The sequence below is a fragment of the Acanthopagrus latus genome, chromosome 7 (assembly GCF_904848185.1).
Source record: "Acanthopagrus latus isolate v.2019 chromosome 7, fAcaLat1.1, whole genome shotgun sequence".
NCBI classification, from domain to species: Eukaryota; Metazoa; Chordata; class Actinopteri; order Spariformes; family Sparidae; genus Acanthopagrus; species Acanthopagrus latus.
This window is the reverse complement of record NC_051045.1, coordinates 11,501,875-11,527,703: the sequence shown is the minus strand read 5'-3', so window position 1 is coordinate 11,527,703 and position 25,829 is coordinate 11,501,875. Positions and strand designations below refer to the sequence as shown.

The following is a 25,829-nucleotide window of genomic DNA, read 5'->3' as shown; positions in this document are numbered from 1 at the left end:
GACACCAGCCTAGTGTAGAAGGAGGTAAGTGATTGAGGCAGTTAAGATCGGGCTTATTGCACCTGATTCCTCAGCGCAGTTTAAGCCACTCACAGTATGCTTAAAGTCCCAGAATCCATCTGTGTATTTAAAGGTCATCACATCCTCGGAGTGGCCTCACGGTGTCTGTCACTTCAGTCAGCCACAATCATTTTGAAGACATATATAATAATATACTGCAGCACATTTTCATGTGTCCTGGTTCACACTTACACGCTGGATTGGTGTAGTGCTATTTGCACTTTTCCTATCATGAAGCTTGTTGAATTATAATGGAAAATGTGGAATAATTAAAATCGAGTCCTCTGTGAGAAGCTTCTGTGAGAAGCAAGTGGGCTGTGACGCTGTCCTAGCACACGCTTTACATTTCGCTCTCAGCAGCTGGTGCCCTACAGCAATTGGCCACCAAGCAGTGTCTGCCCGACAGAATTAATCCAGAGATGCATGTGATAAACATCTATACATCAGTATGCGTGTTTATAGCGTGAAGGAGTAATTGGGACGGAGAGAGAAAAAAGCCTATGAAATATGTCCGTGTCACAGACATGCATTCTCCAGCTAACAACACCTATATGGTTGTGTGATTGATTGAATTCCTCCTCTCGGTAAAGAGCTTTTGAAAAGGCTTCTAAAAATGCATCACGCCTTTTCGGTCGGACACCGGCACAATGCCTGCAGATGTTGCTTTTCCTGCGCTCCTGAAATTAATCTGCAGCTGATTATACACGAGGAATGCAGTGTGGAAGTGAATAACCTCAAGTCTGGAGTTAAGGTTAAAAGTGATGCGGTTGTATTTTCGTGAATCTTAATTACAATTTTTCATTAAACCGACTGAAACCTAAGGCTAAATCATACACACACTTTTAATTACTACCATACTCTCCCTTTGCGCCTCCTCCATCTGTTTCTCCCACTCCTCACCTCCTCACTTTCTAAAATGAATGTAAAGATGGGTTCATCACAGGCTGTGAAATAGTTTTTCGCTTTGATGTTTCTAATCCCAGTCACAATATAGACTTCTCAGAGGAAAAGAATGGGACGGTATGCGACGATGCGATGCTCTTTGCAGTGTGTCAAGAAGAAATGACAAGTTATCCACCAGCCAGCAGCAGCACAAAACAAAAACATAATATAGGACATCCATACAGTAAAAATTCTCTCTGACCACCTACTTTATGATGATCTCTCCATTATATTGCCTTTTATGTCATATTTTGGAGACTGTTTAAACATGTTTTCTTCCAAACTTTTATGTACACACCACTCCTCGACACAAAGTGACGCCCTTGATGAAATCGCTTTGACATTACTTACAGCCAACAGGGAAAAAAAAAACAACAAAAAAACAAGAAGAAAAGATGTCTCGGATCACTGCACTCCCAAAAGAAAATTTCTTGATTTGTACACCAAGCTTCACTGGATCTTCTACAAATGGCCGTGTCAGAGTGATTGGTCAGACGACAGTGCTTTGACACATGCTGATCTGTTACTTCAAAATGTAATCGTCTCCGGAGCAGGTGTGCAACATAAGTAACCATATTGATGTACTCTAGGAAGTCAACTACTGTCCTAACTCTGAAAACACATGATTACCTCCCTTAAACAAATCCTGCCTCGTGGAACAGTCCTCAGGTATGCTCATATATTTACCACAGCCTCACAATATAAATGTTTTTGTAGTCGTTAACACTGACTCAAGTGACATCATTTGAGGCCATTTATTTTGCTATGCTCCTTCTGGGCCCACAAAAAACTTTATTTCACTTTTTTCAAAGTCAAACTTCAAAAATGAAAATATTTCTTATAAAAAAATATTTCTTAATGTGGTAATTATACCTTCCTACCCTATACCTTCCTGTAAAAATCCTTTTAGACATATATTAGATCATTTTTAATCTATGCTTTAACACATATGTGGACTGTCGAACCTCACGGCATCAATTCACGTCTGGTTTATGAGTTGATCAAATCTGCACATACATCAGCATAGTGGATCTGTATTGTCCAGATAGGCTTTTGTACTGTGACGAATAGATTTCAATCTCCAGCGTGCGCCGGTGCGATTGCCGACCTGTTAGCATAAATTTGATACCCGCGCCCATTTACGCGGGCAGTCTCTACTAACTTCCAAATAAAACACCTGCTTGAATGAGGAGCTGCAGGATTCTTTCAGTCGTAGTAGAACCAATTTACAAGCTGACAAAGGTTGTTTAGAACACACCATTTCAATGCAGCCATCAAGCCTATTTATACCACATTCATCCCAGTAACAGGCATTAAACCTGGCCCCGATGACACACTGTACTGTGTGATGCAATTGAAATCTGTCCCCAATGAAGCAGAAATTACACACACACACACACACACCCACACACATACACACACACACACACACACACAGGCGCAAACATTCGGCCCACATCCCTCGAGCTGTTTGACTGTGTGGCAGTTCGACACCAGCCTAGTGTAGAAGGAGGTAAGTGATTGAGGCAGTTAAGATCGGGCTTATTGCACCTGATTCCTCAGCGCAGTTTAAGCCACTCACAGTATGATTAAAGTCCCAGAATCCATCTGTGTATTTAAAGGTCATCACATCCTCGGAGTGGCCTCACGGTGTCTGTCACTTCAGTCAGCCACTTACACGCTGGATTGGTGTAGTGCTATTTGCACCTTTCCTATCATGAAGCTTGTTGAATTATAATGGAAAATGTGGAATAATTAAAATTGAGTCCTCTGTGAGAAGCTTCTGTGAGAAGCAAGTGGGCTGTGACGCTGTCCTAGAACACGCTTTACATTTCGCTCTCAGCAGCTGGTGCCCTACAGCAATTGGCCACCAAGCAGCCTTTTTATAACTTTATTTCACTTTTTTCTTTTTTGCAATGTTTTTCACTTCATTAATATTTAAAATTCTATTAAATATATGTGAAAGTAAAATGAATACAGTAAAATTATATATATTTATTAAAAAAGATGGTAATAGTCCGTTACGGCTGTGTGGTCAGCCGAATGGTGAACTCTGTCTGTTGTATAACATCCCCCTTAAAATCTTCATCTAGTTGTGATACAGTTATATTAAATCTACTTCATCACCCTATTCATACCATACAGTGAGACTTTGTCTTAATAATGAAAGCGTTAATCACCACATTTATCAAACATCCAGCAGCACAGCACAAGGATGGATCAGCCCACGATGGCAATAAATACGAGGTGACATGCAGCATGAGGCAGGGCTCTGTGGTGCTGCGTAGTCTTTTCCAGCATCTGAGTGAATGACAAATAACATAATCAAAGTGATGGAAATTAATTGTGAGATAATTGCGTCATTGCATTGGGCAGCTGTTAGAACGGTGCTCAGTGATGCACGGACTAGTGTAGTTTATGGGGGACCACCATTTAACATACATGTAGTTGAAGGAATGTCAAGCTGCTATTTTCCTCAAACACACTGTTACGATTAAACAATTAAACACGTTTGCTCCGTGATTGTTCTGTAATAAGAAGAACCTGGTGCAATGTGAAGCGCCACTCTTCGCTTCAGTTGCTATTAAAGGCGCTGTCAGCTGACATGGGTGTCATGCTTGTAAGCAGTTAGAGGAAGCGGCGTTGCTGGTGTATTTTCCATTGTTTGCTACGTCTTCAGAAACACAATGGATGACCTTGAAAGCATCACACACAGAAACTGATGGCAGTCCTTCAGGTTCTACATTCTGCCGTAAACACTGATTCATTCTTTTTAACGCTGCTTTTTTATTGACTTGAAAGAAGGAAAAAGCTCTTTCTCTACACAAACAGCACAATCCTACTTTTCTTATCTTCTGTCATCATCTAGAGGCTCTAGAAGGCTTTTTTACAAGTCAGTATTGTTTATTATTTAATATCTTTGGCCTCCAGCTTAACAATGCAACTAAACTTTGCCAAATGACTTGATATTCATTCGAGCCACTAAATAAACCACACACCGACAAGGTATTCTTTCAACATAGGCGCAGCCTAAAGACATCAGTGCGTGATTATTGCAGCCAGTGTGAGTGGGCAGCACAGCCTACTTATCCCCTGGGAGAAGCAGGTTGGTCCATTGACCTTTTAATCGGCTTGGAAGGCCGGCGAGTCTGAGGAACACATTCATCAAACATCTCACTATGACCCTTTGTCAGCTGGCTCACCACGTTGCTCACTTCTTCTCATCTATACCTTTTCCTTCTCACACGTGTACTTGAACTTCCAAGCGTGAGCCCACATAATGGTATATGGCACGGCCGGCCAAGTACATCTGAAACGGAGCAAAAGGAGTGATCCATCAGTGAGCCTGTCAGAAAGGGGGAGGAAGGGCCAACAGGAGTGAAAAGAGAGAGGCTGAAACTATGTGGTACAACACAGATGAAGTAGCTAAGCCCCGAGCATGACAACACTGTAAACCATTGTTGAACTGTTCTAATGACAGATGTAAATTACCATGCCCTCTTAATCTTCAGGTCTCTACAAAGGAGGAAACTGAAACTTAAGCGCCACAAGGACAAAGTTTAAACACAAGAACACTCTCTGTCTCCGTTTCTCTGGCCATATGCAGACAGATAAGGGCACTATATTAAAAAAAAAAAAACACCGCCTCATTAACCTCAGAGACATCACTACATTGGTGCAGCGGGGGACCCTGTGCAAGAGGACTCTCACCGAAAAAAATGTTGGGAAAGTCGGCAGATTTGCTTCAAGGCAATATTATTCAACAACGTGCTGTCACAAGCAGAGCAGAGAAGGTCGACCCAAATATAAGAGACAGCAGACAGGAAGAGCAACAGATGAAGCTTTTATTCTCTATCGCAGCACACAAGGAGCAGGCGAGCACAAAGAAACATCAGGCAAACACTACAGATGAGTGACAAAGACTCAAATGAAGACCTGACTTAAATACAAACCAAACTAATGAGAGTATGACAGTGCAGGTGAAGAGAGGCGGAGAAACACAGGTGAGTGTAATGGGCGAAAAAACACCAGGAACAGGGACGGAGCGGATAGGCTGGAAAACACTAGGGAGGGGGGCTGTTATTTTTGGACTTAACGGCAGGCACCAGAACAGTAAGCAAACATAGCAAAACCCAATAACAGCCTGAAAACACATTAAGTGAAGCAGTGTGATTATTCCCTTGCAAACGAACCTTGCCAGGTTCGTGCATCGCCCAGGGCAGAGAGGCTGTGCAACAGGTGATTAAAACTACCCGTTACACCGAGCATCCTCAGTGAGTTAAGGAGTCCAAAGGATACTGAAAGACAACATCAACTCCGGCCACAGTCCTTCACCTTGCTGCTGTCTGGGAAAATATACAGAATCAGCTTCTTTCCCCAGGTTGTGAGGAATGTAAACCTAATGTTAAGACTTCACTATGAATAGTTTACTTCTAAAGGGGCTCTGTGCAACAATGTGTGGCAATTTAAGTGTTACGTTAATTTATATTTCACTGTCCAAATGTGAGCGATTGTGACATGATGTGAAAAATAAGACCTTCCCTATTTCTCTCACTTTCCTATACAAGCCTGTGGATTCTTGGTTTAAGATGTCTCATGTTGCTGGACTGCGAATTTCTTTGTGAAGGAGTCCACAACTGTCCGAGAGACAGTGACAGTGACTTGAGTGCATCGCCTTAGTAGTCAGATCCTCGTGATTTATGACATGTTGATGTTGTGACTGCGTTTTAGCTGGTTGAAAAGAAGGTAAAAGCATGTTTTAGACATTGAGACCAAACATCGTCCGGTTTTTAACCAGAAAAAGGAGCAAATGTATTCTTGCTCCTCATCACACAAACCAAAACGCAGAGGTGAAAGTGCCCGAAGAAAGTGATGAGCCCACTGAAATAGAGGCGATCAACTCCTCGCTCCTCATAGGCATGACGATTAAAGCAGTGGAAAGGCAGAATTGATTAACCTTTTCTTAAAATATATTGGACTGCCCAGCTGATGCTTTTCATGTAACAAGGAAGACGGCACCGCAGCATACTGATTGACAGACTTCTGGCCCCAGGCCAAGGCTGGAAAAGGGTTTGCTTGGAAAGCAACTCTGCCTCCTGTGAGGTAGAGGTTATAGAGTCTACGCAGCAGCCATTACACTCTCACCCCTATTATAACTAAGGATAAGCAGCGGTAAGCCATGAGGGGCAACAGTGCTGTCGTGTTTCTTTCTTTTTAGAGCATTAGGGCAGGAATTGAGTGATTAAGGAGTAGTTCATTATGCATATGAATTAACATTTTTAGCCTTTCAAGAGGGTCGTTGTCGACAGTTAATCTGCTCTCCATTCCAGCTCATAAGGTTGTAAGAAGGACAATGCCATCCATACGTTGCATTGCTTCTCTCTGGCTGTATTCACACATCTGTGAGCTGGGAGCTTGGAACAGCTAATAACTGCGAGAGAGCTCTGTCACTTGAACGTTTAGTTTTTGGGGAATTTGCTGAAGTGATTGAAATGACCAGAATTCTTGGTAGGAGAAATAAAAGAGACTGCCTCACCAGCCACATATCATTAGTGCTAAAAGAGAAGCTGGAATCAGTGCCCCTGTATTGAAATATAGTGGCTTGTCCTGACATGTGACAACCATAGACAGGATGGCATTATGTGGAGAGAAAAGGTGATATAGCTTCACTGATTGGGCCAAGGGGTCACTGTGTCATCACAGCAATCAATGAAGGTCAATGAAGAAATAAAACACCTTGCCTGCAGGTGACATCAGGGCAGAAACAAGGTCAGGTGCTTTCCTTGGAATGGTTGATCCAGCTGTGCTGTCACCGAAGGACAATGGACTAAATAGATGACATAATCAACGCTCTAGTGTCAGCCCTTCACAGATTTAAAAAAAAAACCTATAGAGCGAGGAAGGTGACGATACCTAGTTTTAACTGAAGAGAACAACAGAAAGCTGTGTTGAAAACCAGAAATGTATTTCGGAGAATATATAGCAGGACAGGAAGACGGTTTGTCTTTATGCAGTAAGACACAAGAGACATCAGTCGAACTTGTAGGAGCAACAGCATGTCCACTTCGTTGTTGTCCGTGGTGTCATTTTGATTTCCCACCACAGCAAATGTATCTTTTCCTCTCTTCTGTGTGTCACAACAAATGTCAGGCTTGCCTCTTCCAAGCCAAGTCTGCATGCTGATCAGCAGGAAGCCGGAAGCGACTCTTCCTCTGCAATTTTGGGTTTGAAGCCATATAAGGCTCATTTTCTGCCTCATACTTTGATTTTGGGTGCGTAGTATAAGTTGTTTACATACTTAAAAGTTTTCTTATACTGTCCATTGTTGCAGCATCCCCATTGACCCTCTGTCTGAACACTCAGTTTGGATGTCTGTCTCTTGTTTTACTATGTCAGCTCTGCCAGTGTTTGTGCACATGAGGCCATGTTGGGGGCCTTGCTGAGGGTAGTGACTGTATAGTTGTGACTTCTGAACCATACAGACGTCCTGACAGCTCATTTAAAGGCACAGTCTATGAATATTGTACTGTGTGCATTTCTCCCTGGATTGTTTTCTTACTCTCACAGTACCTAGATGTTCTTCAAAAAAGACATGGAAATCTGACTTGCTACCATATGGGGCCTTTACCGCAGCGCTATACATAGAGGGGCCTCTACGTAGCACTGCAGTTGAATTTATATCTGATGCCATAATCCCAGATAATCTCCCCATTGCACATTATCCACGGGATCCAATTTATCACCTCTCTGGAGGTGTGAAGCTCAAGGGTTTAGGCAGCCTTTGCAACTGTAGGGGTGGAGGAAAGGTTTACTGTATAAATATCTCTCTACTGTACAAACACATAGAAATATATGGAAGAAAAGAAGGAGTTTTCTCTTCATTCATTTACAGATTACCTGTAAAGATTAGTCAGTCCTTGGGTGAAAAAGGTGAAAATAATAACACATTTTATTACAAAAATCTGAAATGAAAAACATTTTATGTTTGCTGGAAACCACTTGATGGTCTCAGGTTCTTTTCTTTGGTTACCCAGCTACCAGGGAATGTTCCTATTACAAGTTCTTACTATCTTTTTAAAAAACATTTTTATCTAATGTTCAAAGAACATTTTAAGGATGTTTATCATTTCAAATAATGTTCCTGTAACATTAAATGTTAAGAATGGAAGAATGTTTTAGGTGCAACATTCTGAAGATGTTTTGGTGATGTTGTTGAAGTTACAGATTATAGAATGTTCTTCTATAAAGCACTCCCATAATGTTGCAAAATAACAAAGGAAGGACGTTCTTAAGGCAAAATTTAGAAAATGTTTTTAAGGCCTCCAATTACAGAATGTTTTTGATAAAACTTTCCCACAATGTTATACGATACCAAAGGAAGAACATTGTAAAAGCAAGGCCTACAATCCCAAAACATTTTGCTAAAAGGTTACTGTAATGCGATAATTTATCAAAGGAAGGAAGTTTTAGCTGTAACATTCTCTGGATGTTTTGGGGGTGTCAATTAGGTAACATAGAATCTTTTTCTATAAAACATTCTGAGAATGTTACATGAAAACAAAGGAAGAACATTATGAAAGCAACATTTAGAAAATGTTTCCAGGCTGTTGTTAGGGTCTCAGATTATATCCTGTTGTGTTTTTTTTTATAAAACAGTTCTACAATGTTATATGATAACAAAGGAAAAACAGTTTGTAAGCAACACTTGGAAAATGTTTTGGGATGTTAGTAAGGCCTCAGTTCATAAAACATTTGTTCTACAACATTTGTGTAACGTGATATGTTAACAAAGGTAAAATGAGAATGTATTGGTGATGTTGTTGAGTTAACATACACTATATTACCAAAAGTATTCGCTCACCCATTCAAATGATCAGAATCAGGTGTTCTAATCACTTGGCCTGGCCCCAGGTGTATAAATTCAAGCACTCAGGCATGCAGACTGTGAAACAAGACATTTGTGAAAGAATGGGCCGCTCTCAGGAGCTCAGTGAATTCCAGCGTGGATCTGTCATAGGATGCCACTTGTGCAACAAATCCAGTCGTGAAATTTCCTCGCTCCTAAATATTCCACAGTCAACTGTCAGCTCTATTATAACAAAATGGAAGCGTTTGGGAACAACAGCAACTCAGCCACGAAGTGGTAGGCCACGTAAAGTGACGGAGAGGGGTCAGCGGATGCTGAAGCGCATAGTGCAAAGAGGTCGCCGACTTTCTGCACAGTCAATTGCTAGAGAGCTACAAACTTCATGTGACCTTCAGATTAGCCCAAGTACAGTACGCAGAGAGCTTCATGGAATGGGTTTCCATGGCCGAGCAGCTGCAGCCAAGCCACACATCACCAAGTGCAATGCAAGGCGTCGGATGCAATGGTGTAAAGCACGCCGTCACTGGCCTCTAGAGCAGTGGAGACGCGTTCTCTGGAGTGATGAATCACGCTTTTCCATCTGGCAATCTGATGGACGAGTCTGGGTTTGGAGGTTGCCAGGAGAACGGTACATTTCAGATTGCATTGTGCCAACTGTGAAATTTGGTGGAGGAGGAATTATGGTATGGGGTTGTTTTTCAGGAGCTGGGCTTGGCCCCTTAGTTCCAGTGAAAGGAACATTGAATGCTTCAGGATACCAAAACATTTTGGACAATTCCATGCTCCCAACCTTGTGGGAACAGTTTGGAGCGGGCCCCTTCCTCTTCCAACATGACTGTGCACCAGTGCACAAAGCAAGGTCCATAAAGACGTGGATGACAGAGTCTGGTGTGGATGAACTTGACTGGCCTGCACAGAGTCCTGACCTGAACCCGATAGAACACCTTTGGGATGAATTAGAGCGGAGACTGAGAGCCAGGCCTTCTCGACCAACATCAGTGTGTGACCTCACCAATGCGCTTTTGGAAGAATGGTCAAAAATTCCTATAAACACTCTCCTCAACCTTGTGGACAGTCTTCCCAGAAGAGTTGAAGCTGTAATAGCTGCAAAAGGTGGACCGACATCATATTGAATTCTATGAGTTAGGAATGGGATGGCACTTCAGTTCATAGAATGAGTAAAGGCAGGTGAGCGAATACTTTTGGTAATATAGTGTATATAGAATGTCTTTCTTTAAAACATTCCCACAATGTTATATGATAACATAGGGAAAACATTTTGTGAGTAACACCGTTTGCAAATCACTTTATCAGCTACAAAGCAACTAATGCCAGATCCATGCTGTCTGGCCACTGGCTGCTCACTCCCTTGCAACAGGTCGCTATCTGCAGTTGCCATAATGGCCATCAGTGTCATTCTGACTCTTACACATAGACCTAGTAGGCCTACCTTTAATTGGTGAGAACATCCAAGTGTAGCAGAACATATTTTGAATGATATAGGGATAGGGGATTAATTGACATGACTGTCCCCTTCCCTGATGTCCATTTGTCCTAGTCTCTATTTTCCAGGACAAATTGAGAATATCAAATGAAAGGTGACCAGGTGGCATTATTACCAGTGCCTACAATCTCACACCTGGTGTGTATTGTATCTTAGATATAATTAGCTGGATTTTGTGAGCTATATATTGATAATCAAATTTATAGTGTGAATATGGACAAGTTTTAGATTTATCTCCAACAGGCCATTTGTGGATCATGACTCATATCATGCTACCTAAGCGTAATTCTAACTTGTAAAATCTAACAAATCATTTTATTGCCGAATTTTACAAATCACAAAATTACCTCAAGGGGCTTTACAATATGTATTCTACAGCACAGGCTACATGGGGCGGATTTCCTACAGGGTGAGCAATGGAGGAAACCTCAGGAAGAGCATCAGAGTCGGATCCCAGCTCAGCGGGTAGAGCAGGTCATCTAGTGATCAGAAGGTCGCTGGTTTGAATCCCAGCTCAACCCCCAAATTGTTTCTGATTTGCAGTTGGCACCTTGCACACAGCCTCCACCATCAGTGTATGAAAGTGTGTGTGAATGGGCAAATGTTGCAAGCACTGTAAAGTGCTTTGAGTATTGGAAAAAAGTGCTATAAAAATACAAGGGCATAACGGTCAAGCAATGTTGTCACAAAACATTTTTCGAATGTTTTTAGAGAACGTTATCCTCAAACATTCTTGGAACTTCAAGAAAACTTCCTGCTGGGAGCGTTTTCAAGAACATTAGAGTGTAACATTCAAGCAACGTTGTCACTGAACATTTTAAGGAGGTTATCACAAAATATTTTTAGAATGTTTTTAGAGAGCGTTATCCTCGATCATTCTGGGAGCTTAAAGAAAACTTCATGCTGAAAACAGGAGAACATTCTAGGTAACATTCTCTGAACATTTTTAGAACAATGAATTGCTAGCTGGTACATGAAAGTAAAAAAAACCAAAAAAAAAACCAAAATAATCTTTTATCATGGGTTGACTAAATTAGCTACTGCCCCTCAGCAATGCTTAAAACATCATAATGCTCAAATTAAAGTAATAGATATACTATTTATATCCCATCAGGTACCTTTTTTCCAGGATTAACTTGTTTACAAGTACAGTCGTCAATTGCATTACACTACAAAGCCACGGTCAAGAATCCACGCTAGAAGAGAATAGGTCATGGGCCACAGAAAAAACTCACTTTCATCTTTTCACTCTCTTTGCATACTCACACCCAAAGAAACACGTTACATAAGAGTGTTTACTCACCTGTCTGAAGGGCATTTAGTGTGTTCACCGACATCATAAACATTGCTCTCCAGTTCACGCTTCCTCTGGTCTTAATGGAGAGAATCACTAATCGAGTCAGCCTCTTTTGACTCATACTGGCGTTCTCCTCACTTAGTTAATTCCATTATTACTTTATAAGACAGTCAGTGTTTCAACTTTTCTAATGGAGCTTTCAAAAATAGTCAACGTCTGCCTAGTCTGCCCATATTGAACTGTTGAATCTTGTCGAGACAAGTAGCGTGTTTACAAGTGGTTAGGCTTTTATACAGTGTCTTTTTGCTGCACATGCATATGACTCAATCAAGTTTTAAAGGTGCTGTGATATTCTATAAAGAGGCCCCTGATCGGAAGTGGTTATAACAGTTGGATAAATCACTGGATTGATCTTTAATAGTGAGCAAACAATTGTGTCAAAAAAGCGATGCTGACAGTGTAAACTCTGAGCTACAATTACGAATACTGTACTATTTCTGTGAGTTCACAGTTTAATAGATTTTTGGGCCTGGTCTCTGAGTTGTTTCAGTCAAGACCATTGTTAGTGCTTTTATTTTTCTTCCTCCTGACTTCTTCCTATGCTTCACTTACTCCCTCTTGAACTTTTCCAGTGTTGTTCATCCCCCATTTACCGCAGGGCGAAACATTGTTTGTCTCTGTCCTCTTTCCTTTTCCCCTTAATATTTGGGTTCCGAGTGAGAAAGATAAAGGCCCAGAAATAGAGAGATGGGATCAGAGGAGTGGATAAAACAAAAGAGGTTGAGAGAACAATAAGCAAGCCGGCAAGAGGAGGGTAACTAACAACAACTGATGACTTGAACCCTCAGCTCCAATGTTATCCTCAATAGACGGTCACAGATGCAGAGAAATAGCAGGCTGTCACACTGAGTAATCACTCTGGGATACCTCCGTCTTCCAGTACGAGCCAACACGCCCATCTTCCAGATGTTTTAAGTTTTGCTCCCAGGACAAATAATAGCAATAAAGGAAAGGGGGAGCGTGAATGCATACTGATATTTTGAAGCCCCCAAGGTGTTTCAGGGAAAACGTTGACTGACACGTGCACTAACAGCTTCTCCCTTTACATTGTTAAAACTAGCCTCAAGATTTGCTGATTCACAGTTAACTATATCTGTTGTTCTGTTCTGCTTGAATCGTCATCCAGTCCCGAGAAGAAACACCATGTGTCCTTAGTGTCTTTGAAGCATGACATTCATGACGAGACGTTCTGTCGCCAGGGCGTCAAGGCTGCAGATTGTTTGTGTCCAAGCATCATCCATAAGGAATATATTGTGTTTAATTTATCACTAGCTTCATGACATGCAGGACTTGTTACTCTATTAGCGGGAACAGTGGGAAAAACACTGGGACGCAAAACTTGTGACTTGTTTGTGTCCCAGTAAGTATAAATTGAACTTCCTGTTTAGTAACTCTCACCAGTATGTGTACCAGGTGAACCTTGCTAGCAAGCAACAGGAACAATAAAAAATAATTTAAAACAAAAAGCATTTAACTAGCATCATTTCATCAGTACTAGACAGCGTTATAATGTGTTCAGACCTGCAGAGAGCTCAAATTGCCTTTCAAACTTTGGCATTAAAAGTGGTTTTATATTCCCTCCCGTTTATTAGCCTGACTGCAGCAGCAACCCACAGAGGTGACCTCTATTTTTAAGTGCTTACGCGCCGTAAAGTTGACTGCTGACTGGCGCTTCAGGGGAAATGTAATTTACTTCATGATTTAACATTACACAGAGGACAGGGGATAAGGAAGAGAGAGAACCAGCATTTCTGGTGAGTGCCAAGTAATGTTGGGAGTGGCAAATGAATAGTTATGCAGGTACATTACTCATTTGCCTGTGTGATATGATAGCTAAACATGCAGATGGTAAATAATTGTCACAGCACCTCAGTTACACTTCTAAACAAATCACATCAATATATTGATCAGCCCTGGAGCAACAGCTTGTCCCTAAGCCTGTAATATTATGACGTTAGCATACATTAGCTAACGCTAGCTTGGCAGCCAAAACGGTGCAGGGTTGTGTGAGTACCAGGGAAAAACATGATGGTGGACTTTTATTTCTGGGATTGTGATTTTAAATTTGTGGAACCAGCACAGTGTTCAGTGAATTTACAGTGAATTTGTGCTATATGGGTAAGTTAACATCTACAGACTACAGAAAGCTTAAGTTAATAAGCAACCACTAGCTGCCAGTTTAATGCTGACAAGGTGATCAAGAATCAGAAACAGAAGCCAGCTTAAGTCACTTTTCTGTGCACAGGTAGTTTAATTTACAAACAATTTGACACTGTTTGACAAAAAAGGGCCCTGGAGACTTTGTGTAAAAAATATAGTGTGTTTTTAAGCCTACAATCTACGTTTTGCGTATGCTCCACTTCATCGCTACTCTCATGCCCGGTGTGATCAGGTTTATTGATTAGCCTACAGTGGAAGCGTACTGTTGCAGCAGCTGCTCTGAGAATAGTAGGCATACATACACATGCACAATATCTAATGTCTTCAGTTACTAACGGGGGTGGATGATTTGTAATAGGTTTGTGCATATTACTGTCTGACTATAAAGGTCATAAATCATTCAAACAAGTCACTTATTACGTTGATTAAGACACTGAGGCAGTCATCTGTCCCTCCACCGCCCCTCACTTTTCTTTCACAGTTCTGTACTATCATATTTTATGATGGCATCTCGTGCCTTGTGCATTTTGCGTATCCCTTGCCACAGTGATGTGTGTCTGCTGAGTTCTGCTCTACACAGCAGAATTCTGTCTTGCTGCTGCAGCTTAAATTCATGGGGGAGTACAGACAGGAGCCGAGCCCAACATGTGTTACAATTTATGCACTAAATCATTCTGTATCACCCGGCACACGGTCAGTGTTTCTGAAAGATGTAGAGAGGACAAAATATGCCCAATGCAAAGTTAAGTATGTGATGTCAAAGGGTAAGGACTCTGATTAAATGTTGAAGCATCTATTTGCCAGAGGAGCAGCGACGGCAGCAAAAAGAGCAGTGCTGTGATGAGAGGGCCATACTGTTTGGAAATGATGAATTGGCTCTTGGTAGGGCTTATTCATGTCACAGAGGCCACAGACAAGGAACAAATAGAAAAGATATAGAGTGGAAAGAGAGTCTGAGCCTGCACAGACTCCAAAATTGTCGACAGTTGAAATATGTGGAATCTTTTCCTGCTGCTCACATTATCTGACATTATCTGAAGTGACTGAATCGCTGAAAGGTTTTGCTTGGATGTGTAACCCTAACCCCATAATTCCTTTTGATTAGCAAATCGCTATCTTCTCAAATGTCAGTGACCAAATTTCCCACAGTGGTTTCAGCATAGCATGAAAAGGTAATAACTGAAGATCTAGACTGATCAATAATCCTAATCTGAGTTGTAATCAAATTGAAATGTCCGCAATGGTGGAAAAAGGATCTAGCCTTGACGTTATAAGCGAGAAAAGAAAGAAAGCAGTCTTGCTAATTAAAAATGAGAAGAAAGTATTGGACACCAGTAAGCTTCACGGGGCCAGAGACTGAAGGTGCCAGGGGAAGCTTCAGAAGGAAGCATCAAAGCATGCAGACAGAGAAGCTTTGGAAGTGTTGGCTAATTGAGAAGAAGCAACACAAGAACTAAGAAACAGAGGCACTAGCTTGTTGGGAAACAAGACATAAGGGGCAAGAGAGCAACTGAGACACCACATAATGAAGAGACAGGGTGACAAATCAAAAAGGAGTTCAGTGACTTACTGACTGTAGAGACCACTGGCTGTGTGATTGATTGTGTGGCGGGGTGGATGACATCACATTCCTATATGAAGTTAACATCAATACAATATCATGTTTTCCATTGTTCAATATTTAACTGGCTCTCTTTTAAGTACACAATCTCATTCTTCTGCAATGCGTTAGTGGTGCCTGACCAGAGAATTAACACCACCAGCTTATGATGTGTTTTCACCCAATCCAGCATTTGTATAACAACAATTTAAAACATTATATTTAAACAAAACATTGCTGTTGCAGGACAGCAGATAATATATATTGGGGGGAACACATCATGTATTAATATGAAATATATACATTAAAAATAAACTGCTATGACACGGCAGGCAACTATGCAACTCTGCCAGAAAATAATCATGAGCAAATTTAATCAGAATCATAACTAACATCAACAAGTTGTCTTTATTTTGCTACTGGTTCCAGTATCACTTTTTCAGATGTTCAGTTTTGTAAAGTGTTGTGAAAATGTTAATTTTATGAATGGTAACCATCCAGCAATGTTGTGCAAAATTCTTGTCTATGCTAGCTAGCTAGCATAAATTCTGTGCATAAGCCAGCATACAGCCCACATATTTTGTCAAGCTTTTAACAGGGATGATTGTGGCTAAAATTCATTATAATACTCCTAGTAACTCTTATTTCAGCTGGAACATACATAAAAAGGAACGTTAATGTCAAACCATCACTGTAAACTAAACTTCTAATTGTGGAAATAATAGTTTGTTAAAATGTGTCAGACCCCCCCCAGCACATTTGGTTTCTCCCACTGTGTTGGCTCCATGGCTTCACCCTTCTGCTTCTATTTTGCACATTTTAGCTCGTATTTCTCTTTCTTTATTACTAATTTAGGTTTGGTTTGGGACAGTGACGGCGACAACATAATCCATCATCTTCTTGCTTCTGTAGCAGACCACCAGACTGCAGATCATTTTTTAGCATTTTGTTTCTGTAAACCCAACGTGCACTTCATTATATGAAAAGACAGCAGCAGGGGTAAAAAGTACTCCAGGGGGTCTGAAGTAACCTCCTAGTGATAAAAGCAAAGCCTGTAATGATTACCCTATCTCAGCAGTGAGTTCCGTTCCATTTTATTGGCATCTGAAAATATGCTTGCAGCCCATTATTTTGTCATCAATTCTACATTTCGACCAGATAACATATTGACCTCAGTCACAACATGCTGCTTTACGAGCCGTAACATTTGACTTTTAAGCCGTACCTCTCTATGAAGATGTCAACGTGAGTGCTGTTATTTTGCAGTACATGCAGTTGTTTCTGCTGCCAAAGCTTTACTTCAGCTGCAACTTGATAACTGGCAGTACTGGGAAAACTTTTAAGCTGCTAAGTTAGAAAAGAAAATATGGTTGCTGTAATGTATCAAACTATGCTGCAAGCTACAGGAAAATTAAGTTAAACTCAAAAAACTTAACCTGTCAATATCCCTCTGAAAATTGCTCTGATGGCTCCTTGATAAACAGACGAATGGCAACACATTGCTTGTTGGAATAAAGCAAACATGATTGACATTGTCAGCCAGCTGTATGTCGGCAGTGTGTCTGTGTGTGCCTGTTACATGTGTACTTTTGTGCATATTAATAGAATTAATGATAGCATATCATACCAATTAAAATTAGGGACGTCCCGATCCGATCACGTGATTGGAAGTCATCTCTGTGGTAGAGGATCAGGGCTTTCTTTGTCGCCTGGAGTTTTTGAATCCCCACTATGCCCTACCATCTCGGTATTAATTACATTACTCCACTTTAGAGTTGCAACGTGCCGGTATACACACCAGTTTTGTGGGTCTCATACAGCAGAGCATGTAAAACAGGCCATCGAGGAGATGCTGAACACGTGCGAAATAGACAAGCAACGCGTCCACATAATTTAACATGACAAAGTAAGGAATATGAAAAAAAGCAGTGGATGATATGGAGGCACCAAGCGTGGGCTGCGTCTCTCTCACACTTCAGCTGGCTGTACACAGGGGTCTGCTGTCGCAGTGCAGCGTCACAGGCTCACCTGCTAACACAAGGAAGGTGCTTGGCCAATTTTGGAATAGCACATGCAGAATAAGAAAGAGCCACATGAAAGTATTTGCTTAGTTTCTACAAAATAAAAAAACTGTTAAGAAATGCAGGTACTTTTTTTCTTAATGCAGCTGTCCAGGAAAATATTACTTAAGGCTAAGTATCAGATTGGGACTCGGTATTGGCGCACTAAATGTTAAAGGACTCGGATTGGAATTAGGGTAAAAAAAAACCTTGGGACATCCCAAATTAAAATATTACTCAGCAACACTGGAAGAAGCTGTACTTTCTCACTTTTCTTGCCTATTTGATTTGATTTTTCACTGCCAGCCCTGGTTGCAAAGTGATAATTATGCTTGACAAATTTGACTGATGTGGGGTGTTTGGCCTTATTTAGCCTATCAGTGTTCTGAGCCAGTGTACCTGCAAACCAGCCATGCTGCTTGGACAACCGTGCCAGTTTTTACTTTTCCTAATCTTTGAAAGCTCCTTTCAGACAACATATAGATTAAAATCAACCTATGATGGAAGTGGTCAAGCATTCTCTTAAACCCTTCAGTTATTTTTTAAGATGACAGGCTGGACGACGAAGGAGGGAGAGTAATCTTGAATGAGTAAGGCTTGAATGATAGAGTGAAGCACAAACAGGTGGAGGGCCTGGGTTGTATGAACGAGTGATATGAGACATGAACTGCTGCCATGAAGGGGAGAGGAGGGAGGAGTAATAAGTAGTGCAAGCAAGCAGTGGAGGACGTAATGCAGTTTTCACCGCCGGAGGGGCAAGACAAGCCAAGAAAAAATTTCACATGTGCAGCAGCCGTGAACAATGAAATATAGTCAATACAATGTGGGAGAGGGTCAAATGAAATGAAATAAAGACAATAAGAAAAGATTAAAGGCGGCCAGCTGCAAAAGTGTGATTTATTGCCAAGGCTTACAGTTTCAAGATAGAAGCACTTTTCCATAATATGTTATGCACAAGTGCAATACAAAACCATGGGGAATCTCTTTGTTACTCTGCGGCCTTGTTTTATTGTTCCCTCCTTTGTTTTTATCCTGTTGCATTTGAAAAGGTTCGCTGTTGCACTACTAAAGGAAGTCATTCATAAAAGCAATACAAAGACACGTCTTCAGTCATTGTATGTGACATCCGTTCACATTTATCTAAAACTCAGCAAACGGTAATGTAATCAAAATAAAATGTATAAACATATACACTGTAGCCTGACCACTTTTGTTGAAAGCGGTCTGACAATCTAGGGAACAACTTGATTGTGCTAACTCAGTTTGGCCGTGGGGCTCGCATGGATGATGGGTTTTATGTGTGAAGAGACAGTATGCACTTTTATAGGACTGTCTATCAGAGTACATGTAATATAGCGTCCTGCCAGGCTAGACGGGGACGCACGTATGGAACCATTTAGTCGATAAATTGTATATATTGTGTGTGTATGTATATATATGTGTATATGTATATATATATATATATATATATATATATATATATATATATATATATATATATATATATATATATATATATATATATATATATATATATATATATATCTCAACCGGCGAGGATGACCGGAAAAGGTCGTTCAATGAAATACAAGCACCACAAAGACAGTCAGTCACCCAGTCATTCTCGTTCTGACTATTTGCACTGTGCTGAGATCAGGGCATGGACACACTTAGAACAAATATCTGGTCATATAAAGGTATACTATGCAAGATTTTCCTAACAAAAATAGAATAAAAATAGACTTACACTGTTTGTGAGGGTCATCCTGTCATTGCTTTGTGATGTGTAGCCACCAGCAAATGCCAGTGTGACATGGAGACTCTATACAAACACAGCAATGTCACATTGCCATTTCCTTCTTTCTCCTCTGCTCTAGGTCTGCAGATCTGTGTGTCTGTTTGACTGAGGGTGGGGCTGCACACACGCACACACAGAAACAGGCACAGCAGAGAGCAAAACAGCAGGCAGGGTAAAGCGTGCACTCTGGCTGCTTTCAGACCAAATCCAAGAAGTTGTCTCAAGAGGTATGGGCATATTTATTAGCGTTTTAAAATGTAACCACTGTGAAACTGTCAGAACATAATATTGAATTTTTGATTGATTCACTGCTTTTTTTTTTTTCAAGCTAACACCGTTTCCTCTCTTAATTCATTCGTTAGCTCTCTTGCTCTCTCTCTGTCTCACCCATTGGAGGGGCAAATCTTATTACAGATTATTATTCTGTCAGTGTACACTTTTCCCATGCCAATGAAGTCCATTTGAATTGAGGTCATTAAATATATACAGTATACTGTATAGTGACAGCAAGAGACCTTCTCTGTAGCGTTTAATGGTACAGGTTCATGTACTTGCATGAATTACTTTTTAGTATGTGCAGTACTTGATCGTGCTCCTTGTTTACCGCAGCCCAATGTCACTGTTGTTGCATTGATAAGTTGTAAAACTCAATTAGTCATTAATCACTTTGTTTCAGTCGGTTGAGCAGAACTTCGTAGTGCACAACAGAGCTTTCAGGCATAGCAGGATATGTTCTCGGCATTGTGCGTTAGTTGAAGCAGGTCATTCAGTTTTATTACTACAATAAATTTCAGGTTTCAGGATCAGTTTACCACATAATCTTTATTTCAGTTATGCCAATTCTACTTCCCTGCTTATACTGTTATTCTGTAACCTGCCAGCTAGTTACCTCAACCCTGTTCTGTTTCTGTTTTTGCTCACCAAGTAGTGGTCTGTGCCACAATACCACAAGATTTAACCTAAAATTGTCACATATGTATTTTCATTGCTGATCTCTTCTTCCGCCACCCTGCATGGTTGCTGTTGACTAATTGACAGCACTCACTACAGTGTCAAAGAGACTCCCACTTCACGGACGAGAGTACTCTGCTTTGTGGGAATACGTACGCATACACTGTTGTAGACGTTGAGCACACACCTAAGAGTAGACTGCACAGACTGCTGCATTGACCCAGCTGGTCCTTGTTTACCATTGCTCTAACTAAACTGACTGTTAAAGCGTCATTAAAGTTCAGTCTGTTGGTTTCACAGTCAGCTTGATTCCCTGATCGAAGCCCATTTTGCCTTTGGTTTGTAGAGTTTGTTTTTAGCATTCTGCTTACCAGCTATGATCTATTAGCTTGGTCTTTGTTCAGAATCAGTTTGCGTGTTGCCAGCCTGTGTATAACCTGCTGCCAACCTGTTATTTCTGGCCTCAGGCCTTTTGGATTAGACTGCCTGTCTGTTGGCAACTGTTCATATTTCTGAGGCCATTGTTACAAACACACTGCCTAAGCCTTCATGCTAAGACGCCTGTCAGACTCTTGCTGAGCTATAACAGTTGCTGCTGTCGGTTAAATGAAAGTTAGGAAATTAAGAGTGAATGGAAACATACTGCAGTGACTTCCACTGTACCCAGGTGCTGAAAAAGGAAACATGTTTGAGTTACTCTACTGTCTACAGTATGTTAGCATGGAAAAGTATGATAAGCTCAAAAAAAAGCAGGAGCATGTTAGACAACATCACACAGCAAATTATCCATGGAATGATATCAATTCGGCATAGCTATCTATCGCAGTACAGTGTTTCTGCTTCCATCGCACTATATTATAATCTGTCTGCCATTTGAGGGTGGATAATGGGTGGCAACATCGCCCTTGCCATCCCTTTCCATACCCCTAAAGTCACTAATCGGTGGACTATGGTGTGGGCCTGGTCCAGAACACTGTCCAATCCAATCCTGGACCAATACATCACTGAGAATAATTTAAGTTTCCGGGAGTGTTCCTGTTTACACCAGCGTGGCAGTCCAAGCCTTTACTGTACAACATTGTTTAACCGTGCCAGGAAACTCCCATTTACGTACATGCCAGGTTTCTGGTTTGCCAGTCCCGTCCGATGTACGAACTTAAACTGATTTCATTTTGTACCCACTTACTGAACCAGCATTTTTTGACCAGTTAGCAGGAGCCATAGGGGTAGCAGATTAGCTCAGCTCCCACTATACTTCACCGAAGTCCATATGAGAAGACTCTCATCAGTGACAAGTTGGTGCAGGTAATGCCACAGCTCATCAGCATTACCTTACTGTATTCATAGCCTCATTTTGACACACTGCTCCTGTTTGCCCCGTTGAAGTTACTGCATTACACTGTTAATACATACTCAACACTTGTATCCGCTGCCAAATTAAAGCCTTCTTGCGTTTCAGTGGAGAGAAATCCTTCATTCCTTAACAAGGCTTTTATTGTTATTTACCACTGAACTCCAAACTGAGTTGGTATTTATTCATGTGATTTATTCATCTTGACCTTGACTGAAGGGAAAAGGTAAGGAAATTAGTACAAATTGCCTGTTGATCCCACTTGATAAACTGCTCCACGTGGACATAAAGAGTCTTTTGAAAATGTTCCTGAGTCTAGAACTTGTGAACATATATAGTTGTCAACACTGTTCTGCCTTGAAAGGACACAGTGGAAATGCATTGATCACAGCTAAAGCATGCCGCAGTGAGACAACAGAAGAAGGGTTTATATTGTATCGTGTGAAAGTGTATCAAATAAGTAAGTGGTTATATTTTCTCGTGTCACTTTTTCATCTTTTCTACATATTCAATATGTAAATCCCTCATGTTGAACAGTTATAAAACTGTTTTTCATGCGCGGCTCATCAATGGCTATTTTAAAAGTCCTCCCTGTGTGACAATGATTCAAATGAGCTTTTGATCTATCAGAATGTGCTGATATGCATTCATTCCTCATGTCACATTCCCATTTTAAAGTCATGAGCTACTTGGTGACCTCCCCATGACAACATCATAGAAAGCGCACCTGTGTGTGTCTCACTGAATCCCTTCTGGACCAGCTACAAGAGGAACAACGGTGATTGATTAGTTACGGGCCCACGTGCATCGACATGTGCCTCGCCTTCCCTCTTTTTTCCCCCTTGAACAAAACAATTCTCACTCCGTCTGTTCCTGTGAGTCCTCTCGTGTTTTTATTGGCTTTCATAAAAATGAAACACACAGAGTCCTGACCCACATATCAAAAAGGGCTGCGTTCACTAACTCAAGAATGAGACAAAGGGAGAAAGCAAGTAAGGTCCACAGGGAGACAAAGAGAGAGAGAGAGAATGAGCAATCTGACACATCCAGGAATGAAATGGTGTTTGTTGTGTATTATGACATTATGCATGGAGACAGAGCCCTCTGTAAGGCTTTGGGGTTGACTGTTCTCCTGCTGAGACAAGTCCTGTGCATATGCATACTATATATTATGGACTTAGCTCGTTACATCATACAGTCTAAAATAGCAAACAAAACTTTGGAGCATGTTGCCACTCAGCTTCTGTGACGTTATTTTCAGCACGACAGTATAAAAGAAAGGGGGGTCTCTATGGAATCAACAAAAATCAACAGATAGTGCATCGATGTGGTGGTTGCCCAGCAGCGTTTATGTTAGCAAGCAGTTGAAGGATGTCCTTGATTATCTAATGTTTGTGAAGAAATTTTTTAAAAAAAAGAACATATATACTGTACACTACTGTGCCACCAAGTTTAACAATAATACACACAAATCTAAATCCTTGTATTGTTCTTGGATCTGGGTGAAAGCACAGTTCATTTTCCGCCACAATTGACTGAAAAATGAAATAAGATTGAATATTAAATTAAACAATAAAGATTAAAGGTTGAAGAATGATGGACAGGCATCAGAGAGACTGAGAACAGGCAAGAATGACAAGATATAACAGCCAGCGGTGGGATGCTGTGAGCAGAACCTGTGAAGATTCTTCACCTGCACAAAAACAGACAAACTCTACTGCTGTTCCTTTCCCACTCAGGAAATCTATGTACGTCCCAACACCTAAATGACAACACAATAATTGGCCATGACAAAAATGCTGAAGTGCAAACTGAAATGAAAAAGACTGACTACAGTGTTTGTCCCCATTCTGTTGCTGGATCTGCTTAGTTTTGTCTGATTTTCTACTAATCTGGCCTGTAAAACTAAATTTATCCAAATTTTAACTCACAAGCAAAATGTCCATGAAACAAAGTCTACAAGCCTACAAGATGGTTCTCAAGAAGTTATTATGCAAACACACTTTGTGCTGCTGAGACACACATTGTGTATGTGGCAGAATGTCTCACTTTGATTTCGATCCTCATACAAAATCCACACAGTGGATTCTGACATCATCGGGAAATTCGGTTTCTCACATATTTTTTCTAAAACATGCCCATGGTTCTCAGCATGAATACACCTGAAAACAATCTGTCGACAGGCATATCGACATCACTCCAACCTTTCATTCCAGCTTCAATGTCTACACCTTTGAGATATGCCAGATCCATGAAAACAATACCCACAACAAGCACATGTTTTTCCTGCGTTCTCTTACCTTTGTGGTCACTCTCTCTCTCCACAAAGGTAAAGGAAAATCATGTCATCTTTTTCTTTCTTTTTTTTTTTTTACACAAATCACAGGAAAACTGCTCTTAAAAAGACAGGGCTGGCAGTGGCCACGCTGAAGCTGCAGCAGTTCAGCAACACAGCCATCAAGCACTGCACACGCAGAATTTGTCTTTCACCTGTGAGATTTATTGTATTATTCCTGTGATCTCCATCGCCTTGTCAGACAAGATGGCTTGTCCAAAACTTCCCTGCATTGACAGCCAAGAATGATAGACAATCTGTTCTCATTCATTCCGACTGCAAACGATGGCTTTAGAGACGATACTTGTGTAACTCACCCCTTTCAGAAGAACCATGTGAAGTACATAAACTGCCAAGCTGTGGCCCACGCTTAGTGATGACTGACTCCAATTCATAGAGATAGCTGAACTGTAACATTGCCCAAAAAAATGGGCCATTCTGAGGTACTGTTGTAAAAGCTCTGAAAAGTTCTGATTGGGCGTGATGGACTTATGTGGTCAATATACAACAGACCTACAGGCCAAATGCTGGTACTAACTGAGGATCTGGTCAAAACTACACACAGCTACACTTAACTGTAGTCCACCGAGTCTGCACACACACGGTGTGCACACTAGATGTACTGAACCAGCTGTGCCTCCCTTTAGACACACTCCGCTGACGGATGTGTGCTTTTTATGAAAAGCCACACAAGCATGGAAGTGCACTTTATCATCTGAGGCTCTCTTTACATGTGATCAGTGAAATGTGCGCTTCCCCTTCATGCATGTGCGTTTAAGGCAGAATCATCATGATGATGCATGATGATGACCTCGATGATGCATGATGATGAGGAAGATGCCTGGGAATCAGCCGTCGTGAGAAAAAAAAGATAGATGTATGGTACCCTTCCCACACATGAAAATCACACTGGAGACAAAGACTTGATTTAAAATATAAGTGACAATGGCATTTGTCATTGTCGTGCCTGAGAGTTGCCTTCAGGTTTAATGCTTTTCAAAAACCCATGTGTGTCTGCACGTGCAAGTGGTACTGCGTATGCTCATATGCTGTGTGCAAAGTGGTCACCACAATCTGACCGCTGTAAGTAAATGTTACTGCCGTCTTTTAAGTGAACACACGGAGCCACAAGACACAGCAGAGACGGCCAGAAGAGGGGTGAGAGGAGGCTGATCTGTCGAGGCTGGATTCCTCTTCACTGTGCTAAAAAGACCACGCAATAATGTCAGAATCTGTGTTAAGTCACAGAAGTAGCTTATTCCTCAGTGAAAATCAAACTGCGCCTGTTTGAAATAATACATTACCACATACATGACTCCGGTTGAGAGTGTGGTGAATGAACACAGTGTGCCGGAGAAGAATTGCACGACCTGTTTCTCATTTTATTTTAATCAGATGTGCGTTGCTTCTGCTTACACTGGTTGTCACTGTGCGTGCAGTCTCAGAGTCAGAAAAAATACATTAAACAAAGTATGTGTACAAGGGGTGATGGGGCCAGTCTGAAAAAAACACATTTTATTGGCTTGGTATCAGCAAATAATAGTGTACGTGTGCCAAATGTAAGAGGCTACAGCTGTTATTCTGAAATGCCTGATATTTAATCCACATTTTGGCAAAACTAAGCAATGACTCAGACCCAGCACTGGCAGATGGCCCAAAACGGCTATGGGTCAAATAAATTATTTCCTTGGTTTTTCCAGTGAAACAAATTCAATTTTATTTGTTTTGCAGAGATCACGAGTTAATTATGTCATTATCCTGAGATAAATGCTGTTGATTTCCTGAGATGATAAGATCATTTTTGTCAAGATCTAAGCTCATTATCTGAAGATCTCGACAAAGTT

At 41.0% G+C, this 25,829-nt stretch overlaps 1 protein-coding gene across 4 annotated transcripts in view; it reads left to right on the top strand.

The window, feature by feature from the left end:
- The window catches only part of opn7b (opsin 7, group member b), a 110,936-nt gene that overhangs the window by 26,862 nt on the left and 58,245 nt on the right, over positions 1–25,829 (top strand). Inside the window, exon 3 of one of the 4 annotated variants that reach the window (XM_037105176.1) lies at positions 19,428–19,575. The exons of the other annotated variants lie outside the window; for them this stretch is intronic. The gene's annotated coding sequence lies outside the window, so the exon portion shown is untranslated. The remainder of the gene's footprint in view (positions 1–19,427; positions 19,576–25,829) is intronic. 4 annotated transcript variants of the gene reach the window in all.